General features: G+C 39.6%; 1 protein-coding gene and 1 pseudogene across 3 annotated transcripts in view; both read left to right on the top strand.

The window, feature by feature from the left end:
* Mapre2 (microtubule associated protein RP/EB family member 2) overlaps positions 1-20,913 on the top strand; it is a 152,750-nt gene that overhangs the window by 80,444 nt on the left and 51,393 nt on the right. The gene's annotated exons all lie outside the window — the stretch shown is intronic.
* The window catches only part of LOC109695141 (golgin subfamily A member 2-like), a 31,442-nt pseudogene continuing 10,537 nt past the window's right edge, over positions 9-20,913 (top strand).

Raw genomic sequence — 20,913 nt, 5'->3', positions numbered from 1 at the left:
GAGGTCACCCTTTAAGTACTTACCTGAAATGTTTACTGTCAAGTAGAATGTGATTTAATGAACCACAGATGATATATTTTGGGTTAGAAAAAATAAATATATCAATATAAATATATAAAATATGTAATTTAAAGGAGAATTTTAAGTTTAACTAAAAAATGTATAAGAAAAATGTCTGTGAGCATCAAAAAGCATAGAGCCATCCTGACTGGTATGTGAGCCACCTCTTGCTTGCTCTCTGTAACGCCTTCTCTGTCATGCTACACTTACTGCTTAAAACAGAGTGGATCTTGAAATACCCTTCCTTAAAACCTTTAGGACGCCACGTTGTCCTTCCCACAGAATAAAATGCAAACAGGGTCCACATAGCTGATAAAGTCCTTTCGCTTCTGGCTGCTTCTTACCCATCTTTTCAGTTTCATCCTCCACATTCCTGTCCCTTGTGCCTCAGTCCCACAAAACACTCTTGTTCCCTAAATTCCCTTTGATATCTCAGTTTTGTTCTTGCTTCCTTTGCTAAGATCTTTCCCCTTCTCATTGTTTGTGGTAAAATCCTGTTCACATTTTAAATTCCATCTCATCTGCTACCTGCTCTCTGAAGAATTCCTCAGCGTTCCAGAAAGACTGCCCAGTCCCCCAAAATAGCTCATGTCACACTGTATTATAATGTCTAGCTTCTGCTCCCCTCAAGGTGGCAAGGATTCTTGAGGAGAGACCTGTATTTATTTTTTATCAAATGCCTGCTGTAACACTCTACCTAATACTGAGTAGATCTGCAAGGAATGCGGATTGAGTTAAATTTATTTTAAAAAATTAAAAGATTCTTTTTTAGTAATAAAGTAAGTCATGTTATAAAGTAATTTATTCTTAGATTTGAGCCATTTACCAAGAGTATTTCTTGTAAACTAATAGGTAAGAGATTTCCTCTCTGACTCAATTCTAATATGAAAATGGTATTAGAAAATAGAGAATCTTACCAAAATGTCTTTGTGTGATATTCCATGAGACGTAATAAATGATGGCGTCTTCAGTTTAACCAGTGCATTGATATTGGACATTCTGCCCTTTCCCATTGGCTCACGTGTAAAAAAGGATTTCATGCAGTGCAATCAGAAATTTGAAAGTCCCCAGTAGTCACTCTCAGATCATGCCTGAGTCTAGCAGCTTCCAGTTTATATACTCACCCTTCACGGGGTCTGTAGTTGACCAGAATACATTAAAAGACTTTTTTTTTTTTGGTGGTACTGGGATTTGAACTCATGACCTAGTGCTTGCTAGGCAAGCACTCTACCACTTGAGCCACACCTTCATCCCTCTAACTTTCAATACTCTTCACATTTCCTCCTTCTGGATCATTTTTCCTGTGAAGGAGACAGCAAGGTTGGCTAGATCCCCATCATTGCCTTATCCTGTGTCTGTGCCTAAGCCTCAAATATGAAGTTCTAGTCCTGTGACTTAGGTCAGGAGTAGTTGCCATCGAACCAGTTTTTGTCAACTTAAGCCAGGCATGGTGGCACAGCATCCCAACTCTTGGGAGGCGGAGGCAGGCGGATCATGAGTGAGGTCATAATGGGCTACATTACGAGACCCAGTTTCAAAAACATGGAAGCAATAACAACTTAAAACAAGTGGGTATAGACTATGATGACTTCCTAAGTATAGATCTTATTGGGCTACTGAAATGGCCGTAAAGTTACTTTACAGAACAATTCTTACTGTAGCTTATCAAACTTCAAACCTCCCCTCACTCAAATATTATTGTGCTATTCTTGGTGTGCATTCTGGAGTTCCCTAGTATTTTATTTTTAATTTGCTACAAAGAAACAGAAACAATTTCTCTGTTATTAGCAATCCCTTTGTTAATGGCATATACCGTTTGGGGTTGTGATTGTTTGAGAAATTGTCCATTTTTCTACAGTGTCTGACATGTAGTGTTCCCTTAACAATACTCATTTTTGGGTAGAATGGAAAGCAATTTGCAGCTGCTAGGAGGCAAAAATGTACAACTTACCCACAAAGTGGGTATATGCATGTGTAGATAAAGAGAATGAGGCTGGTTCTCAAGAAAAAAGAGATGGGGGAAATCAGGGAATGAGGAAAAGAGAGAACACTTCTGGCTTCAAGTCTTAAATGTTGTAGGAACCCATGTGGAGCTTTCTAGACAGTACACTTAGAGTATTTTGGTGGCATATAAAAACAAGAACAAGTTAGACTTTCTTTTCAGATACAGTAGTGAATGTTTATAAGTAATATACATAATCTTTGTAGTTTTTTAAATTTCCCAGAAGGCAAATTTAACAAAATTTTAAGCAGCATTGGTGAAGGATTCTTGTACAGTTATCTTAAAGCCTGGGTGTGCGTTAGCTACCCTTTGCAGTGACATTGCTGCTGACAAGTGGGACTTGATGAAAACCTGTAGACACCATTTTGATCACTGTTGAACAGAGACAAGTCCATGAGGACAACTCTAAGGTTCAGAAGAATAAAGTAGATTTAAAGGTTCCTTCTTGCTCTGAAACATGTTTCTTGCTAGAAACCAAGCATGTTAATCTCCATATTGGAGGGATAAGTCTTTTTCTTCAGTCAGTGCACCAGATGCATGGATAATCTCTTGGGGAGCTGCTGAAAAAGCAGATGAGTGGGACCCTTGACTTTCTAAGTCAGTACCTCTAGTTATCAGGCCTGTGAACCTGCATTTAAAAAGCAACCCATGTACTTTCATCTGCAGCCTGAATGCAGTTCATTCTTGAGAAACCCCAAACCACTAAAAGTGAAGTTATCTATAGCTTATCTGCAAGTTTCCTTGTTCTTAATCAAATCTGTGATTTTTGTTTTAAGCAATGGCTTTTAGCAGGAGAAGGCTGTTTATTTATTTATGATTGGATTTATTTAAACCCTTCCTTGTTCTAGAAAACATTAAAGTAGCTGGGACAGTGCTATTAAGATAAGACCAAACTCAAATATTGTTGGCCTCAATGATTCATCTTCATCATATGGTCAAATTTTTGAGTAATAGTGTTTTTCTTAACATTTATTTTAATTCCTTTTTGTTTATTGTGTGGTATTGTATTTTAGTAGTATACTCTGGGGAACCATACACAAAATATCTTCACATAATTGAACTGATTCTTTTTTCTTATTCAACACATTTCTTTCTTCAAAGGACTATACTCAAAAAACAAAACAAAACAAACTTGTACTCCAATCCTGGTGGTTCCCCATTTTGCATTTTTTTCACCTATTATATTATTTCCCTTATTTAAATTTTTTTCCAACCAACAGATCTCCCTCCAACTCAGTATTAAAACTAATCTCAGCTATTTGAGTTCATAGCAACCTCAAATACTGCCTCACATCGGTGCATCATTTTCTTCAGAGTTTTCTGCTCTTATATAGCATCTCATTTGTTTCCATGGAAGCTTTTTTTTTTTTTGAGGTACTGGGGTACTTGTTAGGCAGGTACTATACCACTTGAGCTACTCCACCAGCCCTGTTTTATGTTGGGTTTTTTTGAGATCGGGTCTCTCACACTATTTGTCTCAGGCTAGTTGCAACCCAAGATCCTCCTGAGTAGCTAGAATTACAGGCATGAGCCACCAGCACCTGGCTATGTAAGCATTTTTTAAAAGCTCTTTTAAAGGAAAGACGGTGTGAGAGCAGTAAATTGTATTAAGTTGCACAACAATGACAGTGACTCACTCTGATCTCCTATTATTTTACCCCAAGGATGCTTATGACAATTTTCTTCAAACATTAAGTCTGAGCCCTCTAATTATATGCATATTTGGTGTACATTAATTTCTTGTGAAAAGCAACTTATAAGTTTCAAGCAAAAAATGGACTCATAAATGGAGAGGGCTATCAGTAGCTAAAGATGTATCAATTATATACCACCTACACTAATAGGACAGTATATTGCTCATCTAAATCTGCTTTGGAAATGAATCAAGGACTGCCCAATGTGGACTGGGGCCAGGTGTTGAACCACATGTAACATCATCCTGGTTTGACTTAGAAATATTGTCTATATTCATTCAATTGTTTTATAAAAATTATAGGGCTTATTGGAGAAGAACAGGTGGTGTTGTGTTTTTATTTGAGTACCAGCTCACACCAGTTCACTGGATGTTTTATGAGGTAGTGACGACAGAGAAAAGGCAGCATCACCAGTGTTAAACATCCCTACAGACAACTTCAGCTACGTGAGATGCCTTATTGGTGATGGTAGAAAAGAGGACTATAGGGAAAGGAAGAGGGAAAAGAAATGGAGAGGGGAGTATGACAGGAATGGGAAGATGTGCATCTCCTCCTCTTCCTTGTACTTCCCCTCCCCCACCCTAATATGTTAAGGCTCCTTTGAAACTTCTGACATCCATTTCTCTGTGTCTGGATCCTCTCCCCTAAGCTGGATCTAAGCAGCAAAGCCAGCTAGGACAGCCTGTCCTTTTCTGTCTGTGCATCTTCCCTCCCTCCTTCTCACTCCCTCAGAACAAGGCAGCAACTGACTTATAGCAAATGCCAAGATACCATCTACATGTTAGGGACATTGCCAATATTGTCCCTCCACCCTGTACTGTCATAGTGCTAATTGAGAGCTCATTTTCCTGAGCATTTGAGTATTGTAATGTCATTTGAGCAAAACCATTTTTGATGAAAAATTTAGGTATTTTTCTTGATTAACTTAAAAAAGGTAGAAAAATGATCAGAATTTGATTCAGTTTCAGTTTGTGCTTTTCCAAATTGGTTCAAGCTTTGTCTTGGATCAAGTTTCTGGCATTTTCTTATTCCAGAAAAGCTTCTGAATTTGGCCAATGATACTGTAGTCACATTTACAAATCTGGGTACGTGGTAGCTCTATGGAAGGGGGCTAGAATTTACAGTATGCTCTGGGGTTGGTTCTCATAGGTGTGGCCAGCAGACGTGCTGGGACCTGAGAGACAGGTCCTCAGGGTTTTACCCTGATGGCAGTCATTCCTGAGCCCAGCAGCATGTGTTCTTTGTGACCATTTTTGGCTGAAGATCTGTGCCTGTTAAACAGGTTGCTCCCAGCCTGGTGTGATATCCTTGTGCCTTCTCTTCTGTCCGTAGAGACCTCTGTCAGGAGGACAGGTTAGTGATGAAATCAGCTAAATTTAGTAGGGCTGCTCTTACTGGCTGTCTCCTGCTGAAACCAAGTAAGGATATTCCGTCAGTATCCAAGCCCATGAGTTTACTTGGCTTTGGAAAATCATAGACTGTTGTTTTCTGTAAGAAAGTGAAGCCATGTCAGATTGTGTTACTATTGTTAGAGAAATCATTGCACTGTGAGGGATATTATTTATGTTAGAAGGATTCTATAAAGGGTTTGTTTTTTTTTTGCTGACAGTTTTTCTCTCTAATTTTGTTTGACTTAAACTAATGTTAAAAATCAGTTTACTTGGTCTCAGCAGGCCAACTAATTGGAGAGGAGCAAAAAGTGAGTTGGATAGTGGCAGGAGGAGTCCACAGTGAGTAACATATTCAAGTGTCCCCACTAATGAACTAGCTGAAAGGGAGGTTTTGTTTTGTTTTGTTTTTTGGACAGAATATAGAATACGGTCAGGGTAATTTTTTTCCTTCTAAATTTGTATATATTACATTATCTTAACACTTTGCTACTGAAGAGAAACATAAATTCGTGAGGAATTTTTTGTTTAACTGCCTTTTGTATTGTAAATACCATAGTTGGGCAAAGCTATATGCATTCACCTTCATTCACCAGACTACACCTTTAGATTTTTTTTTAACTTGTATAATGTATCTTGGAAAGCAGTCAGCCACATCATCACATATCTCATTACTGTGCTTAGCTCTGATCAGTACAGTTTCATTTAGCAAACATGCTTTGAACCCTCCTTTGAGCTAGGCACTGGGGACCAAGGGATAAATAGGGCATGGTCATTGTCCTGGCTCGGTACAACAGAGTGCTTCTGTCCTAGAAAAGACTAGTGACTACACTGTGGTAAGTGTGTTTTAGGAGAGCTTGGATCATAAAATGGAAGAAGTAAATGAAGAGGCGTGGCCAGGGAGTCCCTCCCTGGAGATGACACTAGATTCTTTGGACATGGTAGGGTTCTCTTGGGTGCAAAATGGCAACAGTTGAGGAAATACCTCAGGAATGTTGTTCTCTCTGCATGAGGTGGGGTGACCGTTATGTAAGAGAAGACTTGGGTACTGAGTTTTTTCTCACAGACTTCCCAAGCTAGGGTGGCCTTTGTCTTGAGACCTGGGCACTGTAGTCAGTAACAAAGGCACATGCTTTTAGCTGCACAAAGCAGGTTGTCTGCTCTAAGAGAAAGGTTTTTCCTGATGTTCTCATAAAAGGACTGTGTGAAAATTGGCTTTATTCTACACATTTAAAGCAACTGTGCATGCGTGCAGGATAGTCTCAGGAAACCAAAGAATTGCTAACTTCCAAGCCTGTCACAGTAGCTCAAAACTATAATCCCAACTACTCAAGAGGATTTCAATTTGAAGTCAGCCTTGGCAAAAAGTTGCCCCATCTTAATGAGCAAGTTGAGAGTAGTGGTTCATGTGTGTCATACTAGCTTCTTGGGAGGTGGTAGTTTGAGGCTGGTCCAGGCAAAAAGCACAAGACCCTATCTAGCAAAAAAGGACTGAAGGGCATAGCTCAAGTGGTAAAGCTAAGCTCAACGCCCTGAATTCAAACCTCAGTACTGCCCCTCTTATGAAAAAAATTACTGTTTTTTTTTTTTTTTCCTTTGGTGGAACTGAGGTTTGAACTCAGGGCCTCATGCTTTCTAGACCAGGGCCTCATGCTTTCTACGCAGGTATCCAGTCACTTGAGCCATGCCTCCAGCCCCTTTTTACTTTAGTTAATTTTTAAGTAGTGTCTCATTCTTATGCTTAAGCTGGCCTGGATCATGATCCTCTTATTTATGCTTCCCACGTAGCTGGTATAACCGGTGTGAACCACCGCATTCAGCTTTCTATTGGTTGAGATGGGGTCTCACTATTTGCCTGAACTGCTGTTGACTGAGAGCCTCCTGATCTCCACCTCTGACCCATCATGCCCGATTTTGCTAACTTCTCTGGGAGGAATGCAGTGGTTATTTTTAAATTCCATAAAGCCAAACCTCAGTCAGTGATCGCTGCTCCAGTCTCTAACTGGGTAGGTGTCATGTGACTGCCTCAGCATTTGAACAGACCACAGATCCATCCCTGTATCCTATTTTGTTATCAGGATCTACTGGACACTCTCCTGGATAGTGATAAACACCACAAGTGAGGGGAATTAAAAAAAAAAAAAGGCTAGCAAAAGAAAAGTGGTTAGAGAAAACAGATCACATGGAATGAGTTATTTTATTGAAAGCTGGTAGTATAAAGTAGACCTTTGGTATCCATAGGTCCATGGTTCCAAGGAGGATGCCATTGAAGAAAACTCTTGAATGTTCAGAATGCAGAGTTCAGTGCTACACTGCAGGTGCTTGGTTCATTTTTTCCAGAGCACTGCCCAACTTCTGCTAAGGACAGCCATCTTTCAACAAATTTCAAATTTTCACTTTCTCTCATCAGTTAAGCACATTCACTTTTACCTTGCTTTGGGGGCATCATTTTCTTGTTGGGAAGCAGGTTTTCCAAAATGAAGGGCAGGGAAACATGTAGCAGATCACATAATGATTTAAACACAACTGACAATAACGCAGGACTGACTAAGAGCTTCCCCACACTCTTGAGCTGCATACTGCACATAAGAATTTAAAGTTTTTGTTTTTGAAATTTCCTTTAGTTTTTTTTTTAACTGCACTTGGTCAAAACCTCAAATAAAGTCAGCTTACTGTATATATATTTAATAATTCAAGAAATGTGTAATAGTAATGAAGATAATATGGTTAACAGGAATAAAGAAATTGGTAATATATTATTAGAAATGTAGACTAGTGATGTCTTAATGATGTCACAGAAAATGATTTTGGGAATTTATACAAAGCAGTACCCTTAGTTAAATCCTACACTTTCATCTTATATTTTCCCTTATCTGGGAAAATTCCCAGAGGTTATAGATGATAGTCTTTTGGGTTCTCAGTATCTCTAATTCACAAACTCTACAGTTTGTCCTATAGTAAGACCTAGCTGAGTTTCATCTGTCCCTACACTATGAGTGGCTGTGATTATGAATTTAGAGATGAGAACTGTTGCACTGTGGGGTGAGTCATCAAAGAATAGGGTGGATTCAGATGATGAGGCTGGTATAATAAGAGTTTTACCAATATTGAGTTTATTAACTTTAGGGCCTGGACCTCTGACACTCCGACCTGGGGTCAGAGCTCCATGGAGCTTATTAAAGGGTGTGGGAAGTCTTACTGGAGCCAGACACTTGGTAGAGTTTAAGACTGATTTGTAACTGATCATCCTAATTACAGAAACCTTCTTCTGATTTAATCTGTTTCATGATAATATGCTTTCTTTTAAGGCACATAATGATATGCTTATTTTGAAATCATTCACCAAGGTCTATAAAAACTGGTATCTTAACAAGAAAAAAATGTGTGCTCCAACATATGGAAAGTTATTTTGATTTTTCACAAGATGTCAGTTACTTTACATGATGGATGTGGTCCTTATAAAACATTATTTTGCATTCATATTTCTATTTTTTTCTTTCCCTTTTCTTCCTTTCATTTTAAAACATCTAAAGACTTTCACAGAAGAGTATGAATTTGGAGAATAGTCATTTCCTTTTATAAATGAATTTGTGATGACTTAAGCACCTTGTATGTTTATCTGAGGAAAGACTTACAACCTGGAGACACCTTCAAATGTGTTTCAGCAGATAAACTGGAGGATCTTAGGAATGTGTTCATACCCTCCATTGCTGTGGGAAGCCAAAGACCTCATTGTCATCTTTTTTTTTTCCTTTGAATCTAAAACATGCATTTGGGAGATTCCATATTTCATATCTAAAACAGTCCAATTCAGACCCATTCATTTTTACAGCTCTGATTATGTTCACTAGACACATAATACATACTTTTATACTTCAGGGGCACAATGTATGTCATGATACCTCAGCTCTTATAGCTCTCTTTAAGACTTGCAGTGTGCTTTTTCTATGTTATTTCTTTTGATTTTTATAACAACCCAATAAGGAAGAAGAATAGGAATTTTCTATTCCCATTTTATATTTGAGGATAAGAGCCCAGAGAGGCCAAGTGTTTACATCTAATCTCCTTGGAGCTCAGCCTATGCTTTCATTGCTGTATGTATGGCCCCATGCAGGTTGTAGAAGGCTCACAGTGTACCCCTGTGAGTGTGTTTGTGATTGTTCCTAATTCAAATCAGGATTCCATTAAGCATCTCCTTCCTCTGGGAATGAGGGAAGAGAAAGAATTCCATATACCCACTCTTTACATTCTAATTGAAAAAATGAGACGTATTTGGTAATTTTTCTTTTATTGACAAGAATATGTTCCAATGGCATCATTACCATAATCAAAAACTGGCAAAGAAAAGAAAACAAAGCAAACAAGGGAGGGAAGGAGAGATGTAGGAAAGAAGGAAAAAATGGAAAGAGGGAGGAGGAGAGGGACTCTTACTAAAAGAAGAATGACACTAGCAGAAACACTGGCATTTGCTCCAAGTCTTATAAAATTCTTCCTTGTTCTACCTACGGTGAGTAGAATAGAAAAAAAAAACCTTCCCTCTCCCTCTGCCTGCTTTCCTGGGTTATTCTCTTGCTCTTTCCCTCCAAGTAAGATGAGGTGTCTCTGAGATTTCACCACTTGCTTCAAAAGAGCTTTTTTAGCACTTGGGTTCCTGGCCAGGGAAAAATCAGCCAGTATAATGACTCCTTAAAGATTCCCACATACACACCTACGCACAATTCACCACTTTTACCCCAAGCTTGTGATCCTTTCCTCATGTTGACCCCAGGCTTGCTCTAACAAGCTTGTTCCTGAGAAGACTTCGCATCTACATTTCCTCCTTTCTGTGCCATTGAGAAAAATAGAACATCTTCTAGAATAATTTTGTTACAAACTTGGCCCCACCACCACCAAAGGAGTCATCAAGATATTACTGTTTTCCAATTATTTCAGTTCAGAAGCCTATATTCAGTAGCCATGTTAACAGCCTCCACTAGAACTTCTCCAACCTCTTCTTTAACATGAGGTATTAATGTTTTCTTAATCTTACATATAAAGGTATGTGCAATAGTCAAGAGAATTACCCATTTCTAGCCTCTCATTTCCATACTATTTTTCAACTCCATCCAGGCTACAGCAAGTAAACCTTTTCCATGTAGGAATTCTAGAGATGCCAATAATTATGGTAGCAGACCCTACTAGAAAGATGAATTGCCCATCATTTCTAGTTCTGTTAGTGAGCTTTCCATCAAAATACCTGAGACAATCAACTTATTAAGAGGAAAGGTTTATTTTGACCCCAAGTTTTAGTGGTTCCAGTCCAGAATCAGTTGGCCTCATTTGGAAGGTGGGGTATTGTGGTGAGGCAACATATCATGGTGAGAATATGTAGTTGAGGAAAACCATTCAATTCATCATCATGAACCAAGGAAGAGGAAGGGACCAGGGACCACAGTCCCCCTCAGAGGTACGCCCCAGAGACCTAAGGACCTTCTACAAGGGCTCACCTCCTATTGGGAGGCAAGGTTGCATTGCCTCCCAATAGCACCACCATGGGACTGAGTCCTTAACACACAAGCCTTTGGGCTCAGTCAAGATCCATACTACAGCACCAGTCTTTTTTTTTTTAATTGTACTGGGGTACATTGTGATATTTACAAAAGTTCTCACAATGTATCATAGTTGCATTAACCCCCTCCATCATTCGCCTTTAGCCCCCTCTCCCTCCACCCCCTCTCCCCCCATTCCTGGAACAGTTTCAACAGGACCATTTTTCCATTTACATACACGTGTCCATTATATTTCCACCACAGTCACCCTCCTACACTCTTTCCTTATATCTTCTCCCCTTCCACTATTGCTAGCCCCCAGACAGGACCTGTTTTACCTTCATATTCTCTGTTTTTGAATAAAGACATTTTTGTTTATTTAAGACAGCTATACAGGGAGTGTCATTGTGACATTTCCCTGTATATATGTATTATAACCCAAACTGGTTCATCTCCCCCATTTTTCTTCTTTCTACCTTACTCCCCTTCTTATGGTAATTTCAACAGATTTAAAAAACTCTATATTCATTCTTGTGTAGAAAGTACATCAACCAGTCAAACAGAAGAGATAGCTAATTAGAATGCAACTTAGTCTGCTGTTGGGTTCCCATAGCCAGTGCAGTGAACAGTTCTGCCCTGGGAACAGAAAATCTTCGTAGAAAAGGTGGTACTTGGGGTGAAGCTTTGAAGAACGAGCAGTTTATTCAAATGTAAAAGGTGACAGAGGATATTTTAGGTAAAAAAGATTGATCGAGGCAAAGGAAAGGTAATATTTAGCATGTTAGGTGCATACATAGACATCTCAGTGTATACCAGAATTCAAGACAGAATTACAAAGACGGTAATGCTTCAAGTAGAGGCTCTCTAGTATTCAAAGAAATGAGAAATTATTTCAGACTAGAAAAGCTTTTTATCTTTGCCTGTTTAGGTCTTTGGCCAAGCAGCCAAGACAATTTAGTGAATAGGATTCAGACTGAAAAGAGGAAAATGGTGATTTTAAATAATGGTACTGTTTAGATATCATTTTGATGTTCTGCTCCTTGCTTTATTTATTCTTGCAGTCAGCAGATATTTAATGAGTACTTACACTGTGTCAAATGGTGGGCCAGGATCTGAGGATCCAGCAATATACAAAACCAACACATATCACACCCAGTTAGGACCTCTTCCTTTGCTATCAAAGTTTTCAAGTTCTCATTGACATATTTCTATGCAGAGCATTCAGGTTCCTTTTGTTCCAGCTTATCTGAGTACACAGCAAAAGTAGAACAATGTCTCTGGAATGTGTCTAGTCTGTTTCACCATCAAATAGCTTGTAACACTCATGGTAGGGTGCACATGTGAATACCTGAAATATCAGTAGACCATTCCGTTTCTACCATTAGAAATATTAGTAGACCATTAATTGTTTCTACATAATTAATTCAGTCGAGCCAAGCAGCCCCAAATACTGCTGCTTTTTGCAATAAAACATTTTTCTAACCTATTTTTCTCTGAATTATATATTTTTTAATTTATAGCTTATCAGACATGTAAGACATTATATAGGAAAAAAAGAAGTGTTGGAAATCACTGTCAAATGTTTGGGCATGTTGGAATTGCATACCTAGAAGAAAATAATTGAATTGCTTGGCAACTCTTAAAATAACCATCCCTCTGCAGATTGGTTTTTTCCATCCTGAAACCATTACGTAATTCTGACAGATAGCAAGTTACCTGTCTTTATTTGTCCCCTCCCTCCCAAGGGTGTGTTCTTCCTCAAGTATTAACACTCATAAGTTTTTATGACCAAATTAAGTGACAATAAGAAGTGTGAAACGAGTACTAGCCCAAGCTCCTGAAGTTTCTCTGCACATTCTCAGTAGGGAAGATCATCTAGTTTCACTTCTTCTAGATGACATTTTATGGCAATTCATTGAAGAACTTCAGAAAACTATAAAGGGAGCCAAATTTTAATGAAGATATGTATGTCAACCTTAAAATTATACATAGTTGTGTTAGAATCCACTATTTAAAAAAAATAGAAGTCCTTTCCTACTTTTTTTCTTTTTTTCTTAAATTACTCCATTCTTTCATTTCTACTATTGAAGCCCTGCAGTAAGTACTGTACAGTCCTCATACTAATTTGAGTTCTTCCTAATACTAGAATTGTGCTTAGATAACAAAGTATTGTGAGGTTGACCTGAGAAATAAAAAGAAACCAACTCATCATAGAACAATATTCTGCTTGGTATCACAGTCTGCATGGATGCTTCCTGGTAGCTTCCCCTGAGTCCTCTGTAATTGCTGGGGACTTCTGTTAGTGCCCCATCCAACCTGGGGGCTTCCGCTGGCCCCTCTCAGGGAGCTGTTGGGGAGGAGCATCCTCCTCCTGAAAGAGGCAGTTGAGTATATTATACAGGGGATAGACTGGATTGGGAAGAGTAGAGAAAGTAGAGTCTTGGGGAGAAGGTAAAATAGGGAGGAACTCCAAAGCTGGCAGTCACAGTGACAGTGACCTCTGCCACACAAAGAGCTACTGTGAAAGAGACATAGAGAAGTGAACTGCAGGTGTGTGCTGGGCCATTCACACCACGGTATCTTTACATGTACTAAAAGGCTGTCAAGTTCCATACCTGAGTTCATATAGTGGCCTGGCACATATATCTGTCGAAGGATGGTGACAATGATTCAGGAGAAATTCCCTGAGAAAATGGGAGTGTATCAGCTTTGGGTTTCTTATCCTTAATTTAATGTGCTCTGAAAATAGATTTGTTCCAAAAAATTGGAACCTAGTGATAACAGTGTTTAGACACTCTTCTCTAAAGATATTTGTGCCCAGAAATTAGCATTAATTCCCCACAGCCTACCACATTACATTAAGCTTTTTTTCAAAGTTGTGAGCAATCTGGCTACAACTCACCTTTCTATACCTACCACAACTCTTACCTGTGGCCTACTCTTACCCACATGCACCTTTCACTCTACACTCTTAATTCCCTAGCTTTGCTCAGAATGCCTCCTTTCAAGACTATTTCATGTGCTACCTTTCCCTCTATTCTTCCTCATCACCTTCAACAAGATGTGACCTCTCCCTTGTTTCAATTTGTAGAGCTTTACAAAGTCTCAGGGTTTTCTGAGTACTTGTAAGCCTCCAACATTAGGAGTCAAACTCCTTAATGACCGAAAACAATCACATGAGTTTGACTTAACTTTATCTGTTTGATAATATGGATTACCCATTTCCTGGGTCTTCATTGGACAAACTCTTTGAGCTAACCCTTTTAGCATTTATGTATCTCTGCCATATAATTTAGCACCTATAGTTGTTTTGTATTTCTGTTAGGTTTTCTATGTGTATTTCTTTGGTCTGTCAAACGTAGATTACTTGGTTCTTTAAGCATAAGATCGTATTCCTTAGTAAGGATTTGTCAGCTTATTGGTTTTCATTGATTAGTGAACAAAATGCCATCCTCTGTCTCTTGAATTCTTGCCTCTAACTCCAGGTTTTCATAATTTAATTCTTCCTTTTTTATATAGTCTTTAAAATTTTTTATCCATTAAAGCAAAAAGATAGTACAAATTGTGAAAATATATGAGAACACATATAGAGAAACTGTATCCCCTGATGTTCCAGTTTTCTGAAACTTTTTTTCTTTATCCTAATAAAATAAAAAGCCTTCAAATTGGGTTTCATATGTACCTTTCCAACTTGTTTTTCATATGTAATATAAGCTTTTTATGTCCCCTTTCCTCCTGTGTCTGGAATGCTAAATTCTAACTTTAGCTCTGTTCTCAGACAACAGCCTCTGGGACATCTCACTGCGAGTCAGTATCAGGCTCCCTGGAAGCCAGTGACATTTTGTACTGAGCACCATTCCTGCTTCTGCTCCAAGTGTCCCTCCCACTTCCTTAAATGTAATCTTATGAGACAGGCTTTGTCACATGGCTTGTTTAGGCAAAATTTGATGAGCACATTCTCCAAAAGGAAATCACTGGTGTTAGAAGTGAAACTGAGCCCCTAGCACCAGCTCCTTAATTAGAGATGAAAATTCTGTTAATCTTTCAAATCAACAAGATAATTCTTAACCCACTATTTCTTCATTCCTTCATTTGTCTTTTTCTGTATCACTAGTCAGATTTGAAGACTTGTACTTTTTCCCTAAACCATTAAAATGCAAGTTTAAACAATGACAAGTTACAGGGTAATTGTGATTTGGTTGAATAAAACGATTGTAAATAGACAAGTCACACTTCAGTGTTATTGACCGTGTTCTAGTTTTTGATGCAGAGTTTTAATGGTGAATATCTATGAAAATTATTTTTGCACATTCCACTCTTAAAAATATCAGCTCCCATGTGCATATTGTATATGTCTATGTTGTGATCTCTAATAATCTTTCGAAAATTTACTTTTTAGTAAGATACCAATACCTAATCTTAATTAAGAACTATTTGATATTTAGGTTTGCATTACACTGGAGTTTCCTTTTGAATAATAGAGGAAACTGTTTTTTTGTTCTTCCAAGCTGTTTCTGTGAAGAGGCACTTTCATATCAACTCAGGACACTGATGTGAACGTGATCTGTTTTCATTAACAGCAAGTCTAACTTTTAATATTGTTCCACAAGTCTCTTCATACAGTTCTGATCTAAAGGCAGCACTAATTCATAAAAAAGTATTCTTGGTTCTTGAAGGGAGATTTTCAACAGAGAATGCTGGTACCTTTAACTGCAGTTTGCTTCAACCTTGTAAGATTTTTGTAAAAGTTTTCTGTCACATGAATTAATAAAACACTGAGGGCATTTATCAGATGGAAGACCAATCACATGGTATGACAAGGAGTTCTAATTTATCTGCTGCTACGCTAAAAAAAATGCATCTGCCTGAATAATGATTGTTAGCTCATTGCTTTTTTCTGTAAAACAAGAGATGAAAATGTCCCTTGACAGCCTATTGTGTGGTGAAGGAGAAGGATGTGGTGCTTTTCAGCAGTCTCTGCAGTTCACAGAGTCTTCCTTCTCTGTCTGTGTCTGCGGGTGTTGAAATCTTCCTGCTGGTTATCGCTCCTTTTCCTCTACTTGGGATGAATTGGAAAGCTACTTGTCTTGGGGACTTATTTGCAATAGGAAAACAGAATTTCTGACATAACTCCAAGCGTAGAAGCTCAGCTGTGGACTGTGGGAATTCAGAGGGACAATCTCAGTTGAAACCAAATTTCTGAACTTTTGATTTTTATTTTTGCCTTTGTGACTTAGAGCAGGTAAGGTAAACAGTGTCCTAAGTTCATGTCAGCAGTGTGAAATAATACTATGGTAACTGAAGCTGCCAAGCTACTCTTCATGCCAAGAATGTGAAAGATACCCATAAAAATGGTACAAAGCTACTACTTAATCATATTTTGGTTGGATTAGAAGGATACAGTTGAACTTTGGGATTTTTATATTCCTTTAAAATGTTAATCTTCCAAAGCCTTATTTCATGACTACCATGAAACTTTCAGGTCTCGTATTGGGTAGGCAGAGATTTCTGCTGATGTGCTGTATTTTGCAGCCTCTCTTTCTTCTTTCATAAACCCTGATTTCTGGCAGGGATGTTCCCTTCAACATGAGGCTTGGGCCTTGGTTACAGATGCAATTCTATGGGTACTTCAAGTTCAAAGAATGATAAGGCTGGATGCTAAAGGAAAGTGGAACTGATTTTGTGGCAATGATATATAAACCATGTTAGAATCTTTGATATTCCAATATGAAAGAGATTTTAACTGTTAATATTCAACTATTGAAGATAGTGAAAAATAGTGGGTGAGTATGTAAATGTCAGGAGCTCACAGACAAGTATGTGAAGATAGATCAACAGAACGGTAATCTGGAAAGGAAGTGTGTGTCCATGGCATTGTGCCTCCAGCTGTAGCAGTTGTAGTGTTTCCTCTTATATTAACTACAACAGGAGATGGGGATGGCTAGAAGCAGGGATGCTGGCACACATCTTAGACATAGGAGGACGAAATGTCACTGTCTCCTAATAGAAACCCCAAGTAACTCTTAAAAGAGAAGTTGGTGACAGTCTAAGAATTAGAGACTCATCTAATTTTAGAGCTTAGAACTCCATATAACCCTGATGTTTTGCAGATATGAATACTGTTGTCTCCAAAGGGTGTGATGACATGTCATAGCCCCTCCAAGATGGTAAAGGCTTAGATCTGAGGGCCAACACCCTATGTCTCTACCTCACCCCCCATCTTCATTTGATAATAGCTTCAAAGAATGTTTTATTACAAGTTGTTTACCTGTTGTGAAAGCTATGACTATATAGATGTGTCCAATAAATTAAGGTTGTCATTCTTTCTTCTAACTCTTCATCAGTACCAAATAAGATAATGGAAAATAGAAAGTTGTAACTAAATTCTTCAATGATTTAGTCATCTCTGTATAATAGTTTCTTGGCCTTTGCAAAAATCAGATGGGCAATTGGAGTAGCTGCTTGTGGCAGAATCCAATATGGCTGGATGTGTTTTCCACAGATTGTGTCACATTTCTGGAAAAGTGCTGTGAGATTTTTTTTTGATAGCAGTGAAAAGTGTGTGTGTGTGTGTAATAAGATCCATAATGAGAATAAGATTATAGAGAGAGATAAAATGCTTATTTTATGTGCACATTACATATATATGTAAATGAAATTCTTAATGAGTATATTAAAGTATAAAATCACAACATTGAGGCAATTCTCCTATGAAAAGGCAAGTTATAACTGATACCACTACCATCAGTCTGAAAGATTCTTTTATGGTTTCTTTTGTAATTCCTTCTTTAGAATTATAGTCTCAAATGTTCAAAGCATTTGGAAATTTTTTAGTTTTCAGTTGAAAATTATATCTCCAAAAGAGCAGCACAGAGAAAAGCAAAAAAGTACTTTTTTAAAATCAAAGTTCAAGTAGGTTGCTGGTAGTTCATCTGTAATCCTTGCTACATGAGAGATTGAGATCAAGAGGATCACAGTTTAAGGCCAGCGGGGCAAAAGTTCTCCAGACCCTATCTCAATCAATAGCTGGACACAGTGATGGGAATCTGTCATCCCAAGCTATGTGGGAGGCTGAGATTTGGAAAATCATGATTCCAAGCCAGCTCAGGCAAAAAAGTTTGCGAGACCCCATCTCAACCGAAAAAAGCTGGGCATGGTGACTCACACCTGTCATCCCAGCTTCAGCCAAAAGTCTAAAATAGGCCTATCACACTCTAGGCCAGCCTGAGCAAAAAGTAAGACCCTATCTCCAAAATAACCAGAGCAAAAAGAACTGGAGGAGTGGCTCAAGTGGTAGAGCACCTGCCTAGCAAGCTTGAAGCCCTTAGTTCAAACCCTAGTACCACCAAAAAAAAAAAAAAAAAAAATCAAAGATCAGCTGAAGGTATGGTTCAAGTAACAGACTGCCTAGCAAACACCAAGCCCTGAGTTCAACCCCAGTACCACAACCACCCCCAAAAACATCAAAGTTCAGGCCAGAGTTTAAATTTCACTCTGCTGTTTATTGACTGAATGACTTTCTGAGCCTTGTTCCCAACACTGTAAAATAGGGTAAAGATAATAAAAATGTCTCACAAGAATACTATGGGTTCAGAATGATAAAAATAGATTACAGTCTGTAACAGATTTTATACAAATTGGATGGTTTTGTTTCATACATTTTTGGATAATATGTTCTATAAATGTACCATTAAGTGATATTTTCCTTTGAAAATTTCTTTTTTTTTTAAATGTACATTTATTCTGGTGTACTCTACTGTTGAAGTCCTGGGATTAATGGACGTGAGATTGTCCTGTCATACTTTTCATTATCAAGAATATGATGAAAATCCCAAATCATATACTCCCAAGTCTTTTGCATACAACTGGTCACTCTTGAGCTCTCCCTTCCTCACACAGGACACCCAGCTGTTCATTTTGAATTCCTGTCCCCAAACTTATCAGCTCTATTATGTCATGTTGATCTACATCATTCTTAATTCTTTAGTTGCAGACGTAGCATGACATCATAGAAAGACACAATAGCTTCCTTTATTTCTACTTATTTCCAGAGTCCTGTTGACTTGTATAACTACACCGTGATGGACTTAGAGTATCACCCATCCTAATCAGCCTCTTAGTAAACATGACGTCCTTCAATCCGGATTGCTTTTATTTAAGTTCATTATTTTATATTTAGCCTTTTGAAGTAAAAACTTTTCCTTTTCTGCAGACTTGGTCTCATGAGTAGTTCTTAGTTTAGTTTAGATTTTGGTTCCTTTTTTTTTGTGGTGGTGGTATTGGGGCTTAAACTTAGGACCTAAACCTTGAGCCATTCCACCAGCCCTTTTTTTTTCTTTTTTTTGAGCCACCCTAAGATGAGTAGGGTACTGAGCAGTGCAGAGGGGAAGCAGCTGTGAAGTAGACGTGAACTTTATCCAGTGGGAGGGGTCACGTACACTACCAGGATTAGGGATTCTCCAGCAGGGGGCTTATGCAATGGGTCTGTCTGGAGGACTGGATGGGGGAATACCCAGCAAGTGATTTCTAAAACATGCAAGTACGGCATCTGCACACATGCCCGGATAGGGCCAGACCCCATCCTCCCCTTCCCTTCTCCTTCCCCTATCTATCTACCTTCCCCCTCCCCCTATCTACCCCCCCCCCAGGAGGATGGGGGTTGGGTCAGCGGCTGCACTGTGCTTTTCACCCAATATTCCTGGCTCAAGGGGAGCTTGTCCCGCCCCTTTTCTCTTTCATCTTTCTCATCAACGAATGGGGTGGGAGAATTTTGGCCACGCCCAGCTCCCATTGGTCCTACTAGTACCCTGGATACGCCCCTTCCGGCCCGAGGCCGTTGATGTCCAAGGCAGTTTGTACTGGTAGCTGAGGTCAGTTGCGGTGATTTTAGAGATGGTGGACATGTGGCCCCACACCTTCCGCGTCCCAGCCCTGACATGCCGGAAGAAATAAGGCAGAAAAAAATTGTCTGTGACCAAAACAATTGTGAGGAAGTATCAGCAAAGGAACAGTCCTGACGTCCCCCTAGGCACAAAGAATTAAAAAAGGCAGTAACCCTGAGACAACCACCTCCAGCCTAGGATTCGCCCCAAGACCGTACTGGCCCCGCACCACCATCTGCGCATGACACTGGGTTACCTACCAGTGTCCCTTCTCCTGACGCCAGTATTACCAGCAAGTTGTCTCCTCAGAAGCATGGTGGGCTCAGTTTTATACATGAAGCCAAGACTTTACCACAAACCAAGAGCCTGATCAACTGAAAAAAGAAGAGGAGGGCCCGCAGAAGGCAGCTCAGGAGCTGGAAGAACTGCACAAGAAGCTGCAGCTTCACGTGCACATCATAGAGCTCTTGGTGTCTGAAAAATCAGCATCGCACGCAGCTCTGGCCCACACGGAGCAGGACGCCCAGCGGAGAGCTGGAGAGACCCAGGTTTTTGCCAGCCACCTGCAGGCCGCCCAGCAGCGTGTGCGAGAGCTCGGGCTAACCGTGTGTGCTGTATCCACAGAGAAGAAACAGTAGACAGGTCCAATAAGGAGCTGATGAAACAACAAGCGTCTCTGAAACGGGAACAGTATGACATCCAAGAACACAAGGAGGACCTGATTCAGCAGAAGTCCATAGTGGAGGAGAGGCTTGGAGTGGCACAGATGGACAAAGTGGCCATACAGCATGAAATAGAAGAGCTGCACAAGAAGGTGGAGATTTCTGACCAGCTGCTGCTGCAGTTCTCCAGTGGGGCTGAGGCTCCAGATAGTAATGGGACTCTGGAAGAGTGGGCTGAGCTGGAAACACAAGTGGGGACACTGACTGAGCTCCTGCAAAAGCCATAGCTGGAGAAAGACCAGTATGAGGAGACTCTGAAAGGAGAGGGTGTCTTGTGGGAGCAGAAGATGGAGAAAGTTTTGGAACAGGTGCATACCTTAAGGGCTGAGATGGAGCACAGCATGCACCAGGTGTTGGAGCTGGAGAGCAAGTTGGCTGAACTCAGAAGCCACCTACCGGAGCTGCCACCAACATATTCCCCAGAAGAATCATCTGAGGCAGAAGAGTGGCTGCAGACGGAGCTGGAGAACCTGCAGAACAGCTGCAGGCCCAGGTGCAGGAGAACGAGAGCCTTTGTCTCCTGAACCAAGAGCAGGAGCTGCTGGCACCGCAGTGGGTGGCAGAAGTCTGGAACCAGCAGGCTAAGACTACAAGAAGATCCTAGAAACTGTGGAGAACTACCAGACCACAATCAGCT

The sequence above is a fragment of the Castor canadensis genome, chromosome 4 (genome assembly GCF_047511655.1).
Source record: "Castor canadensis chromosome 4, mCasCan1.hap1v2, whole genome shotgun sequence".
NCBI lineage: Eukaryota > Metazoa > Chordata > Mammalia > Rodentia > Castoridae > Castor > Castor canadensis.
The sequence above is the reverse complement of the archived record's forward strand: the minus strand, read 5'-3'. Positions and strand labels throughout refer to the sequence as shown.